Source organism: Gossypium raimondii, chromosome 6 (assembly GCF_025698545.1).
Source record: "Gossypium raimondii isolate GPD5lz chromosome 6, ASM2569854v1, whole genome shotgun sequence".
In the NCBI taxonomy this organism is placed as follows: Eukaryota; Viridiplantae; Streptophyta; class Magnoliopsida; order Malvales; family Malvaceae; genus Gossypium; species Gossypium raimondii.
This window is the reverse complement of record NC_068570.1, coordinates 37,682,295-37,696,075: the sequence shown is the minus strand read 5'-3', so window position 1 is coordinate 37,696,075 and position 13,781 is coordinate 37,682,295.

Genomic DNA, 13,781 nt, shown 5'->3' with positions numbered 1-13,781 from the left:
TAAATTTTCTTGACTGGTTCCGTAACTTGAGGATTGTCCTCAAACAAGAACGAAAATTATATGTCATTGAACAACTAGTTCCTAACGAGCCACCCACTAATGCCTCGAGGGTCGATAGAGACGCTTCGTGAAGCATCTCAATGACATGGTAGACGTTGGATGTCTTATGCTTGCCACTATGAATCCTGAGCTTCAGAAGCAACATGAAGACATGGTTGCTTATGAAATGATTGAGCACCTGAAAGAACTTTATCAGGGGCAAGCACGGCAAGAGAGATTCGATACCTCTAAGGCCCTATTCCAATGTAAGCTAGCTGAAGGAAGCCCAGTAGGACCTCATGTCCTTAAGATGATTGGCTATATTGAAAGCCTGTCTAAGCTTGGGTTTCCATTGAGCCAAGAGTTGGCCACTGATGTTATTCGCAATCGTTGCGATAGCTATAGTCGGTTTGTCCTCAATTTCAATATGAATGAAATTGATAAGACTCGCCACAGCTTGCTCAAGATGTTACTGAATCAAGGCAACATGAAAAGGTTGGACCCAAGCCTATCTTGATGGTCCGTAATAATAAGGGCAAGGAAAGGCCAAAGTTCGGACAAAGCCCAAGGGCAAAGGTAGGCCCAAGCTCGGAAAAGTTACTACCGCATTGAAACCTAAAGGAGGGGTGGCTAAGGAAGGAAACTATTTTCATTGTGGTGTGATGGACATTGGAAGCTTAAATCGCCTATCTATCTTGAGGAAGTCAAGAAGGCCAAAATAAGCGAACGTCTGCTTGTGTGTTTATGTTATTGATATTAATTTATCAACTACTACTTCATGGGTATTAGATACTTGGTTGTGGTTCTCACATTTGTACTTCATGACAGGACGCAAATGAGTAGGACTTTGGCTAGAGGAGATGTGGACCTCGAGTTGGAAATGGAGCAAAAGTTGCTGCATTAGCTGTGGGAACATATAATTTATCTTTGCCTAGTGGACTCGGTTTATGTTTAGAGGATTGTTATTATGTGCCCAGTTTGACTAAAAACATTATTTCAATTTCTTGTTTAGACAAAGCTGTTTTTGAGATAATTATTAAGAATAATTGTTGTTCCTTTTATCTCAATAATGTTTTCTATGGTTCGGCACAATTGAATAATTGCCTCTATGTTTTAGATCAAATGAATCCCATCTACAACATAAATACTAAAAGATCAAAAATAAATGACTCAAATCAAACTTATCTATGGCATTGTAGTTTGGGCCACACAAGTGAGGAACGCATATCCAAGCTCCATAAAGATGGTTTCTTGGATTCGTTTGTTTTTGAACAATTTGAAGTATGTGAATCTTGCTTATTGGAAAAATGACTAAGTCTCCTTTTACTGGTGAAAGTGAACGAGCTAGTGATTTATTGGGCCTAATACATTCGATGTATGTGGGCCAATAAATATCTGAGCTAGAGGAGGATTTCATTACTTCATCACTTTCACCGATGATTTCAATGAGATATGGGTATGTCTATCTCATGCGCTTATAAATCAATCCCTTGAAAAGTTCAAGGAATTCAAAATGAAGTACAAAATCAACTAGGAAAAACTATCAAGACACTTGATCCGATCGAGGTGGGGAGTATATGAGCTTAGAGTTTGATGATCTTTTGAAGCAATGTGGGATTGTCTCACAACTTACTCCTCCTGGTACTCCTCAATGGAATGGAGTTTCTGAAAGAAGAAATCTAACTTTGTTAGACATGGTTCGATCCATGATGAGTCATGCTGATCTGCCGACTTCCTTTTGGGGACATGCACTTAAGACAGCTACTTTCACACTAAATTGTGTTCCATCTAAATCGGTTCAAAAGACACCATATGAGATATGGACCGGAAACGTCCCCAAGATGTCTTTTATGAAAATTTGAGTTCTGAAGCTTATGTTAAACGCCGACGCCTACTAAGCTTGAACCCAAATCAAAAATGTATTTTGTGGGGTATCCAAAAGAAACCAAAGGATATTATTTCTTTAATCCCACCGAGAACAAAGTACTTGTTGCTCGGACCGGTGTCTTCCTAGAGAGAATTTGTTTCTAGAAAGGAAGTGGGAAAAAGATTGAACTTGATGAAGTTCGAGAATCGCAAAATACCACCGAACCGGAGATAGAACAACGACCAAGTTCCACAAGGGTTGAGGAACAAGTAATTGTCAGAGAAACACAACCACTGCGTAGATCTTTAATGGAACGCCAAGCACCGAGAGATATGGATTTCTCGTTACAACGCATAGTGACGTTCTCTTGATAGATCAAGATGAGCCTAGGACTTATCAAGAAGCGGATGTGAGCCCAGACTCGAGAAATGGCTTGAAGCCATGAGATCCGAGATGGATTCCATGTATGAAAATCAAGTATGGACTTTGGTTGACCCACCCGAAGGGGTTAAGCCCATAGGGTGCAAGTGAGTTTTCAAAAAGAAAACCGACATGGATGGTAATGTACAAACATACAAGGGGAGATTAGTCGCTAAAGGTTTTCGCCAAGTTCATGGTGTTGACTATGATGAAACCTTTTCTCCTGTAGCTATGTTTAAATCCATCAGGATCTTGCTAGCTATAGCTGCATTTCATGACTATGAAATCTGGCAGATGGACGTCAAAACAACTTTCCTTAACGGGAAACTTGAAGAGGATGTGTACATGACACAACCTGAAGGTTTTGTCAATCCAAAGGATGCTGGAAAGATATGTAAGCTACAAATATCCATTTATGGATTAAAGTAAGCTTCTCGAAGTTGGAATCTTCGTTTTAATCATGCAATCAAAGAGTTTGGTTTTATCAAAAATGAAGATGAGCCATGTGTTTACAAGAAAGTTAGTGGGAGCACTATAACATTCTTGGTACTGTATGTGGATGACATACTTATCATAGGAAATGACATACCTACCTTGCAGTCTATTAAGACTTGGTTAGGAAGTTGTTTTTCTATGAAGGACTTAGGCGAAGCAACTTACATATTAGGAGTAAAGATCTATAGAGATAGATCAAGACGACTACTAGGTCTAAGCCAAAGTACATACATAGACAATGTACTGAAAAGGTTCAGTATGGAAGAATCTAAGAGAGGATTCCTACCTATGAGACATGGTATTTCACTCTCGAAGGAAATGTGTCCTTCAACTCCACAGGAGAGAGAACGAATGAGTAAAATTCCATAGCTTCCGCTATTGGATCTATCATGTATGCCATGTTATGTACCCGTCCAGATGTCTCATATGCCTTAAGCATGACGAGCAGATACCAAGTAGATCCCGGTGAAGGTCACTGGACCACAGTCAAGAATATCCTTAAGTACTTGAGAAGAACTAAGGATGTTTTCCTACTATATGGAGGTGAGGAAGAATTAAGTGTAAAAGGTTACACTGATGCTAGCTTCCAAACCGATAAGGACGATTCTCGATCACAATCAAGTTTTGTGTTTTGCCTTAATGGTGGTGGTGTGAGCTGGAAGAGTTCAAAGCAAAGTACAATAGCCGATTCTACAACAGAGGCCGAGTATATTGCAGCCAGTGAGGCAGCAAAAGAAGCGGTTTGGATCAAAAATTTCATTACTGAATTAGGAGTTGTGCCTAGCATATCAGATGCTATAGAACTCCGATGTGATAACAATGGAGCCATTTCACAAGCTAAAGAACCTAGATCTCACCAGCGATCCAAACATATACTTAGGCGCTACCATTTTATTCGAGAGATTATCGATCGAGGGATGTAGAGATATGCGAGTACCTCACAGATGATAACATTGTCGATCTCTTGACCAAGCCTCGACACGCCAAGCATGATCGTCACACTAAGTCACTTGGTATTCGATATATAAGTGATTGGTCTTAGTGCTAGTGGGAGATTGTTAGAGTATGCCCAAAGATCAATCATGAGATGGTTGTAATAACATACTTGATTTATCATGTTTATTAATATAAATGTTACCATTATTATTTCAGTTTCTTTTACGTGTATATAAATAAACTGCTTTATAATAATGTCCCGAGAATAATATGATTATTCTTAAAAGTTCCTTAGTCAAGTATTATTGTTGGATAGGACAACATTAATGCATTAAGACTAACGTGTAGTTGATTGATGATAAAGAGTTGTCATTGATATGGAATGTCGAATCATTACATGAATATGTGTGTTAGAGAACAACATATTGGACTGACCGTTATGAGTATGTTTCTTGGATTATTATGTAATTGTCACGACATTACTCATAATGATTAATATTTATATGATCCTCGACTTGAGATCATCATAATCCCAACATCGTGAGTTGTATATTTTGATACGACCAAACGTACACCATAATCGGTTGTTCTATAAAGACGATGTTGGATATACCACAATCTATGTAGAGGATATGGTTGGTCGATATAGGATAAGTCCTCCTACATAATGGGAGTAATATCTTAGGCCACTTGATTAAGTAAGACTAGAAATGCATGGCCATGCTCAAATAAGTTGATATTAGATGTCATACTTATTTGTATATCGTAGTCTGCTTAAGAGATCAAGGAACATGGAATGGACAATGCAAGTGTGACTATTCCATAACTTGTGTCCAATCCAGAGATAAAGGACTTAAGGATTATTGCATAAAAGGTTAATCATAAAAAGGTTATGTCGAATCATGATCTCTTGTGACTTAGGTAGCAATGATGCATTGCTAGATGCCACTCATTGTTCGTAGCATTAAAATCGTTCTAGTGTTACTGCTAATGTTACAAGAACCTACAGGGTCACACCCTATAGTTGAAATGAACGGAATATACCATAGTTGGTATTGTTTTTGGGGTCGCTTGAATTAAATTAATTATAGAATTAATTTAATTCGGTAATCAAATTTCAACACATTATGTACAAGGTTGTTGTAATTATAATGAGGACATGAATTTGGTTAGCATAAGAATTCAAATAAATATATGGTTTATCGAACTTATATTATAATTAATGTAATTATAATTTTCAGTTTAAAATATTATCATATTTATTTAATTCTTAAAACCCTAAAAACAAAAGGATATAAATAATGACGTTTTCTTTGTTTGAGTCTAGCACCGCATAAGAAAAATAACTCTCAAAATTGTTTTGGGGATCCCTTCCGTTCAGTAGTCAACTGGGTGGATTACGTAGACCGGATCACGATAGATTGCGATTTTGGTTGACAAACAGATCGACTACTTGTTGTTGAGGTGTTGTCTACTCGAATAAATATTAGGTAAATTCGTAACCTTGATCACCCCGATTCGTTCCTCACACATGGATCCATGGTTAGGGTCACCGATTTTAATTTTTTTCGTTGCGCCGTAGGGGTGCCAGCGATCCAACATGGAACAGATTAAAGCTAAAGGTAGCGAATCTTGTTTCGCTAGCATTGCAATGAGCGATTAAAGTCGAGGCGTGAATCTTATCTCCTAGTGTTAAGACTTAAAATAGTCAAGTGATGCGATTAAAATGCAGGCGTGAATCCTATCTCTTTGGCATTATAGTGGTACAGATTAAAGCTAAAGGTAGCAAATCTTGTTTCCCTACCATTGCAGCGGAGCAGATTAAAGCTGACGGCAGCCAATCTTATCTGCCTGGTGTTAAGACTTGAAATAGTTGAAGTGCAACGGATTAAAGCTATGGGCAGCGAATCTTGTTTCCCTAGCATTGAAGCAGAGCAGATTAAAGCTGAGGGCAGCGAATCTTATCTCCCTAGTGTTAAGACTTGAAATAGCTGAAGTGGAGCGGATTAAAACTGTGGACAGTGAATCCTATCTCGTTGGCATTATAGTGGAACAGATTGAAGCTAAAGGTAGTGAATCTTGTTTCCCTAGAGTTGCAGCGGAGCAGATTAAAGCTGAAGGCAGCGAATCTTATCTCCCTGGCGTTAAGACTTGAAATAGCAGAAGTGGAGCGGACTAAAGCTGTGGGCAGCGAATCCTATCTCTTTGGCTTTATAGTGGAACAGATTAAAGTTAAAGGTAGCAAATCTTCTTTCCCTATTATTGTAGTGGAGCAGATTAAATCTGAGGGCAGCGGATCTTGTCTCCCTGGCGTTAAGACTTGAAATAGCTGAAGTGGAGCGAATTAAAGATGTGGGCAGTGAATCCTATCTCGTTGGGATTATAGTGGAACATATTAAAGCTAAAGGTAGCGAATCTTGTTTCCATAGCATTGTAGCGGAGCAGATTCAAGCTGAGGGCAGCGATTCTTTTCTCCCTGGCGTTAAGACTTAAAATAGCTGAAGTGGAGCGGATTAAAGCTGTGGGTAGCGAATCCTATCTCTTTGGCATTATAGTAGAATAAATTAAAGCTAAAGGTGGCGAATCTCGTTTCCCTAGCATTGCATCGAAGCAGATTAAAACTGAGGGTAGCGAATCTTTTCTCCCTGGCGTTAAGACTTGAAATAGCTAAAGTGATGTGGATTAAAGCTTTGGGCAGCGAATCCTATCTCTTTGGCATTATAGTGGAACAGATTAAAGCGAAAGACAGCGAATCTTGTTTCCCTAGCATTGTAGTGGAGCAGATTAAAGCTGAGTGCAGTGAATCTTATCTCCCTTGTGTTAAGAGTTGAAGTGAAGCGGATTAAAGCTATGGCCAATGAATCTTATCTCTTTGGCTTCATAGTGGAATAGATTAAAGTTAAAGGTAGCGAATCTTGTTTCCCTTGCATTGAAGCGGAGCAGATTAAAGCTGAGGGCATAGAATCTTATCTCCCTAGTGTTAAGACTTGGAATAGCTGAAGTGGAGAGCATTAAAGCTGTGGGCAGCGAATCCTATCTCTTTGGCTTTATAGTGGAACAGATTAAAGCTAAAGGTAGCGAATCTTGTTTCCCTAGCATTGTAGCGGAGCAGAAGAAAGCAAAAGGCAGCGAATCTTGACTCCCTCGCGTTAACACTTGATATAGCCGTAGTGGAATGGATTAAAACTGTGGGTAGCGAATCCTATCTCTTTGGCCTTATAGTGGAACAGATTAAACCTAAAGGTAGCGAATCTTGTTTCCCTAGCATTGCAGCGGAGCAGATTAAAACTGAGGGCAACGAATCTAATCTCTTTGGCTTTATAGTGGAATAGATTAAAGTTAAAGGTAGCGAATCTTGTTTCCCTAACATTGAAGCGGAGCAGATTAAAGCTGAGGGCAGCGAATCTTATCTCCCTGGCGTTAAGACTTGAAATAGCTGAAGTGGAGCGGATTAAAGCTGTGGGCAACGAATCCTATCTCTTTTGCTTTATAGTGGAATAGATTAATGCTAAAGGTAGCGAATCCTTTTTCCCTAGCATTGCAGCGGAGCAGATTAAAGTAGAAGGCAGCGAATCTTGTCTCCCTGGCATTAAGACTTGAAATCGCTGAACTGGAGCGGATTAAAGCTGTGGGCAGCGAATCCTATCTCTTTGACATTATGGTGGAACATATTAAAGCTAAAGGTAGCGACTCTTGTTTCCCTGGCATTGCAGCGGTACAGATTAAAGCTGAGGGCAGCGAATGTTATCTCACTGGTGTTAAGACCTGAAATTGCTGAAGTGGAGCAGAATAAAGATGTGGGCATCGAATCCTATCTCTTTGGCATTATAGTGGATCAGATTAAAGCTAAAGGTAGCGAATCTTGTTTCCCTAGCATTGCAGCGGAGCAGATAAATGCTGACGACAGCGAATCTTATCTCCCCAGCGTTAAGACTTGAAGTAGCTGAAGTGGAGCAGATTAAAGATATGGGCAGCGAATCCTATCTCTTTGGCATTATAGTGGAACAGATTAAAGCTAAAGGTAGCAAATCTTCCTTCCCTAGTATTGCAGCTGCGCAGATTAAATCTGAGGGCAGCGAATGTTGTCTCCCTGGCGTTAAGACTTGAAATAGCTAAAGTGGAGCGGATTAAAGATATGGGCAGCGAATCCTATCCCTTTGGTATTATAGTGGAACAGATTAAAGATAAAGGTAGTGAATCTTGTTTCCCTAGCATTGCAGCGGAACAGATTAATGCTGAGGGTAGCGAATCTTAACTCCCTGGCGTTAAGACTTGAAGTAGCTGAAGTGGAGTAGATTAAAGCTTTTGGCAGTGAATCCTATCTCTTTGGCTTTATAGTGCAACAAGTTAAAGCTAAAGGTAGCAAATCTTCTTTCCCTAGTATTGCAGCGGAGCAGATTAAATCTGAGGGCAGCGAATCTTGTGCCCTTGGCGTTAAGACTTGAAATAGCTGAAGTGGAGGGGATTAAAGCTGTGGGCAGTGAATCCATTCTCTTTGGCATTATAGTGGAACAGATTAAAGCTAAAGGTAGAGAATCTTGTCTCCCTAGCATTGCAGTGGAGCAGATTAAAGCTGAGGGCAGCGAATCTTATCTCCCTAGTGTTAAGACATGAGATAGCTGAAGTGATGCGGATTAAAACTGTGGGCAGCGGATCCTATCTCTTTGGCATTATAGTGGAACAAATTAAAGCTAAAGGTAGCGAATCTTGTTTCCCTACCATTGCAGCGGAGCAGATTAAAGCTGAGGGGAGCTAATCTTATCTGCCTAGTGTTAAGACTTGAAATAGTTGAAGTGAAGCGGATTAAAGCTATGGGCAGCGAATCTTATCTCTTTGGCTTTATAGTGGAATAGATTAATGCTAAAGGTAGCAAATCTCGTTTCCCTAGCATTGAAGCGGAGCAGATTAAAGCTGAGGGCTGCGAGTCTTATCTCCCTAGTGTTAAGACTTGAAATAGCTAAAGTGGAGCGGATTAAAACTGTGGGTAGTGAATCCTATCTTGTTGGATTTATGGTGGAACAGATTAAAGCTAAAGGTAGCGAATCTTGTTTCCCTAGCGTTGCAGCTGAGCAGATTAAAGCTGAGGGCAGCGAATCTTATCTCTCTGGCGTTAAGACTTGAAATAGCTGAAGTGGAGAGCATTAAAGCTGTGGGCAGCGAATCCTATCTCTTTGGCATTATAGAGGAACAGATTAAAGCTAAAGGTAGCGAATCTTGTTTCCCTATCATTGCAGGGGAGTAGATTAATGCTGAGGGCAACGAATCTTATCTCCCTAGAGTTAAGACTTGAAGTAGCTGAAGTGAAGCAGATTAAAGCTGTGGGCAGCGAATCCTATCTCTTTGGCATTATAGTGGAATAGATTAAAGCTAAAGGTAGCAAATCTTCTTTCCCTAGTATTGCAGCGGAGCAGATTAAATCTGAGGGCAGCAAATCTTTTCTCCCTGGCGTTAAGACTTGAAATAGCTGAAGTGGAGCGGATTAAAGCTATGGGCAGTGAATCCTATCCCTTTGGCATTATAGTGGAACAGATTAAAGCTAAAGGTAGTGAATTTTGTTTCCCTAGCATTGCAGCGAAGTAGATTGAAGCTGAGGGCAGCGAATCTTATCTCCCTGGTGCTAAGACTTGAAATAGCTGAAGTGGAGCAGATTAAAGCTGTGGGTAGCGAATCCTATCCCTTTGGCATTATGGTGGAACAAATTAAATCTAATGGTAGCGAATCTTGTTTGCCTAGTATTGCAGCGGAGTAGATTAAAGCTGAGGGCAGCGAATCTTATCTCCCTAGTGCTAAGAGTTGAAATAGCTGAAGTGGAGCAGATTAAAGTTGTGGGCAGTGAATCCTACCTCTTTGGCATTATAGTGGATCAGATTAAAGCTAAAGGTAGCGAATCTTGTTTCCCTAGCATTGCGGTGGAGCAGATTAATGCTGAGGGCAGAGAATCTTATCTCCCTAGCACTAAGACTTGAAATAGCTGAAGTGGAGCGGATTAAAGCTGTTGGCAGCGAATCCTATCTCTTTGGTATTATAGTGGAATAGATTAAAGCTAAAGGTAGCGAATCTGGTTTCCCTAGCATTGCATCGAAGAAGATTAAAGCTGAGGGTAGCGAATCTTTTCTCCCTAGCGTTAAGACTTGAAATAGCTGAAGTGATGCGGATTAAAGCTGTGGGCAGCGAATCCTATCTCTTTGGCATTATAGTGGAACATATTAAAGCTAAAGGTAGAGAATCTGGTTTCCCTAGCATTGCAGCGGAGCAGATTAATGCTGAGGGCAGCGAATCTAGTCTCCCTAGTGTTAAGACTTGAGATAGCTGAAGTGATGCGGATTAAAACTGTGGGCAACGAATCCTATCTCTTTGGCATTATAGTGGAACAGATTAAAGCTAAAGGTAGCGAATCTTGTTTCCCTACCATTGCAGCAGAGCAGATTAAAGCTGAGGGGAGCTAATCTTTCTACCTCGTGTTAAGACTTGAAATAGTTGAAGTGAAGCGGATAAAATCTATGGGCAGCGAATCTTATGTCTTTGGCTTTATAGTGGAATAGATTAATGCTAAAGGTAGCGAATCTTGTTTCCCTAGCATTGAAGCGGAGCAAATTAAAGCTGAGGGCAGCGAGTCTTATCTCCCTAGTGTTAAGACTTGAAATAGCTGAAGTGGAGCAGATTAAAACTCTGGGTAGTGAATCCTATCTTGTTGCATTATGGTGGAACAGATTGAAGCTAAAGGTAGCGAATCTTGTTTCACTAGCGTTGCAGCGGAGCAGATTAAAGCTGAGGGCAGCGAATCTTATCTCCCTAGCGTTAAGACTTGAAATAGCTGATGTGATGCGGATTAAAGTTATGGGCAGCGAATCCTATCTCTTTGGCATTATAGTGGAACGGATTACAGCTGAAGGTAGCGAATCTTGTTTCGCTAGCATTGCAGCAGAGCAGATTAAAGCTGAGGATAGCGAATCTTATCTCCCTGGTGTTCAGACTTGAAATAGCTGAAGTGGAGCGGATTAAAGCTGTGGGCAGCGAATCCTATCTCTTTGGCATTATAGTGGATCAGATTAAAGCTAGGAGTAGTGAATCTTGTTTCCCTAGCATCGCAGCGGAGCAGATTAAAGTAGAGGGTAGCGAATCTTTTCTCCCTGGCGTTAAGACTTGAAATATCTGAAGTGATGCGGATTAAAGCTGTGGGCAGCGAATCCTATCTCTTTGGCATTATAGTGGAACAGATTAAAGCTAAAGCTAGCGAATCTTGTTTCCCTACCATTGCAGCGGAGCAAATTAAAGCTGAGGGGAGCTAATCTTATCTGCCTGGTGTTAAGACTTGAAATAATTGAAGTGAAGCGGATTAAAGCTATGGGCAGTGAATCTTATCTCTTTGGCTTTATAGTGGAATAGATTAATTATAAAGGTAGCGAATATTGTTTCCCTAGCATTGAAGCGGAGTAGATTAAAGCTAAAGGAAGCGAGTCTTATCTCCCTAGTGTTAAGACTTGAAATAGCTGAAGTGGAGCGGATTAAAACTGTGGGTAGTGAATCCTATCTTGTTGGCATTATGGTGGAACAGATTGAAGCTAAAGGTAGCGAATCTTGTTTCCCTAGCGTTGCAGCGGAGTAGATTAAAGCTGAGGGCAGCGAATCTTATCTCCTTGGCGTTAAGACTTGAAATAGCTGAAGTGGAGAGCATTAAAGCAGTGGGCAGCGAATCCTATCTCTTTGGCATTATAGTGGAACAGATTAAAGCTAAAGGTAGCGAATCTTGTTTCCCTAGCATTGCAGCAAAGCAGATTAATGCTGAGGGCAGCGAATCTTATCTCCCTAGGGTTAAGACTTGAAGTAGCTGAAGTGGAGCAGATTAAAGCTGTGGGCAGCGAATCCTATCTCTTTGGCATTATAGTGGAATAGATTAAAGCTAAAGGTAGCGAATCGTCTTTCCCTAGTATTGCAGCGGAGCAGATTAAATCTGAGGGCAGCGAATCTTTTCTCCCTGGTGTTAAGACTTGAAATAGCTGAAGTGGAGCGGATGAAAGCTATGGGCAGCGAATCCTATCCCTTTGGCATTATAGTGGAACTGATTAAAGCTAATGGTAGGGAATTTTGTTTCCCTAGCATTGCAGCGGAGCAGATTGAAGCTGAGGGCAGCGAATCTTATCTCCCTGGTGCTAAGACTTGAAATAGCTGAAGTGGAGCTAATTAAAGCTGTGGGAAGCGAATCCTATCCCTTTGGCATTATGGTGGAACAAATTAAAGCTAAAGGTAGCGAATCTTGTTGGCCTAGTATTGCAGCGGAGTAGATTAAAGCTGAGGGCAGCGAATCTTATCTCCCTACTCCTAAGACTTGAAATAGCTGAAGTGGAGCATATTAAAGCTGTGGGCAGTGAATCCAACCTCTTTGGCATTATAGTGGATCAGATTAAAGCTAAAGGTAGCGAATCTTGTTTCCCTAGCATTGCGGTGGAGCAGATTAATGCTGAGGGCAGCGAATCTTATCTCCCTGGCGTTAAGACTTGAAATAGCTGAAGTGGAGCGGATTAAAGCTGTGGGCAGCGAATCCTATCTCTTTGGTATCATAGTGGAATAGATTAAAGCTAAAGGTAGCGAATCTGGTTTCCCTACCATTGCATCGAAGCAGATTAAAGCTGAGGGTAGCGAATCTTTTCTCCCTGGCGTTAAGACTTGAAATAGCTGAAGTGATGCGGATTAAAGCTGTGGGCAGCGAATCCTATCTCTTTGGCATTATAGTGGAACAGATTAAAGCTGAAGGTAGCGAATCTTGTTTCGCTAGCATTGCAACGGAGCAGATTAAAGCTGAGGATAGCGAATCTTATCTCCTAGGTGTTCAGACTTGAAATAGCTGAAGTGGAGCGGATTAAAGCTGTGGGCAGCAAATCCTATCTCTTTGGCATTATAATGGATCAGATTAAAGCTAAGAGTAGTGAATCTTGTTTCCCTAGCATTGCAGCAGAGCAGATTAAAGCGGAGGGCAGCAAAGCTTATCTCCCTGGCGTTAAGACTTGAAATAGCTGAAGTGGAGCGGATTAAAGCTGTGGGCAGTGAATACTATCTCTTTGGCATTATAGTGGATCAGATTAAAGCTAGAGGTAGCGAATATTGTTTACCTAGCATTGCAGCGGAGCAGATTAATGCTGAGGGCAGCGAATCTTATCTCCCTGATATTAAGACTTGAAATAGCTGAAGTGGAATGGATTAAAGCTGTTGGCAGTGAATCCTATCTCATTAGCTTTATAGAGGGACATATTAATGCTAAAGGTAGCGAATCTTGTTTCGCTAGCATTGTAGCGGAGCAGATTAAAGCAGAGGGCAGCAAATCTTGTCTTCCCGGTATTAAGACTAGAAATAGCTGAAGTGGAGCGGATTAAAGCTGTAGGCAGCGAATCCTATCTCTTTGGCATTATAGTGGATCAGATTAAAGCTAAAGGTAGCAAATATTGTTTTCCTAGCATTGCAGCGGACCAGAGTAATGCTGAGGGCAGCAAATCTTATCTCCCTGGTGTTAAGACTTGAAATAGTTGAAGTGAAGCGGATTAAAGCTGTGGGCAGTGAATCCTATCTCTTTGGTCTTATAGTGGAACAGATTAAAGCTAAAGGTAGCAAATCTTGCTTCCCTAGCATTGCAGCAGAGCAGATTAAAGCTGAGGGCAGCGAATCTTATCTCCCTGGTGATAAGACTTGAAATAGCTGAAGTGGAGCGGATTAAAGTTGTGGGCAGCGAATCCTATCTCTTTGGCATTATAGTGGATCAGATTAAAGCTAATGGTAGCAAATCTTCTTTCCCAAGCATTACAGCGGAGCAGATTAAAGCTTAGGGCAGCGAATCTTGGCTCCCTGGCGTTAAGACTTGAAGTAGTTGAAGCGAAGCGGATTAAAGTTGTGGGCAGCAAATTCTATCTCTTTGGCATTACGGTGGAGCAGATTGAAACCACGATGGCGAATCTTGTTTCCCCAACATTGCAATTTAAAATACTGAAGATGGCGAATCTTATCTCCCTAAAGTTGCAGTGGTGTAGATTAAAGC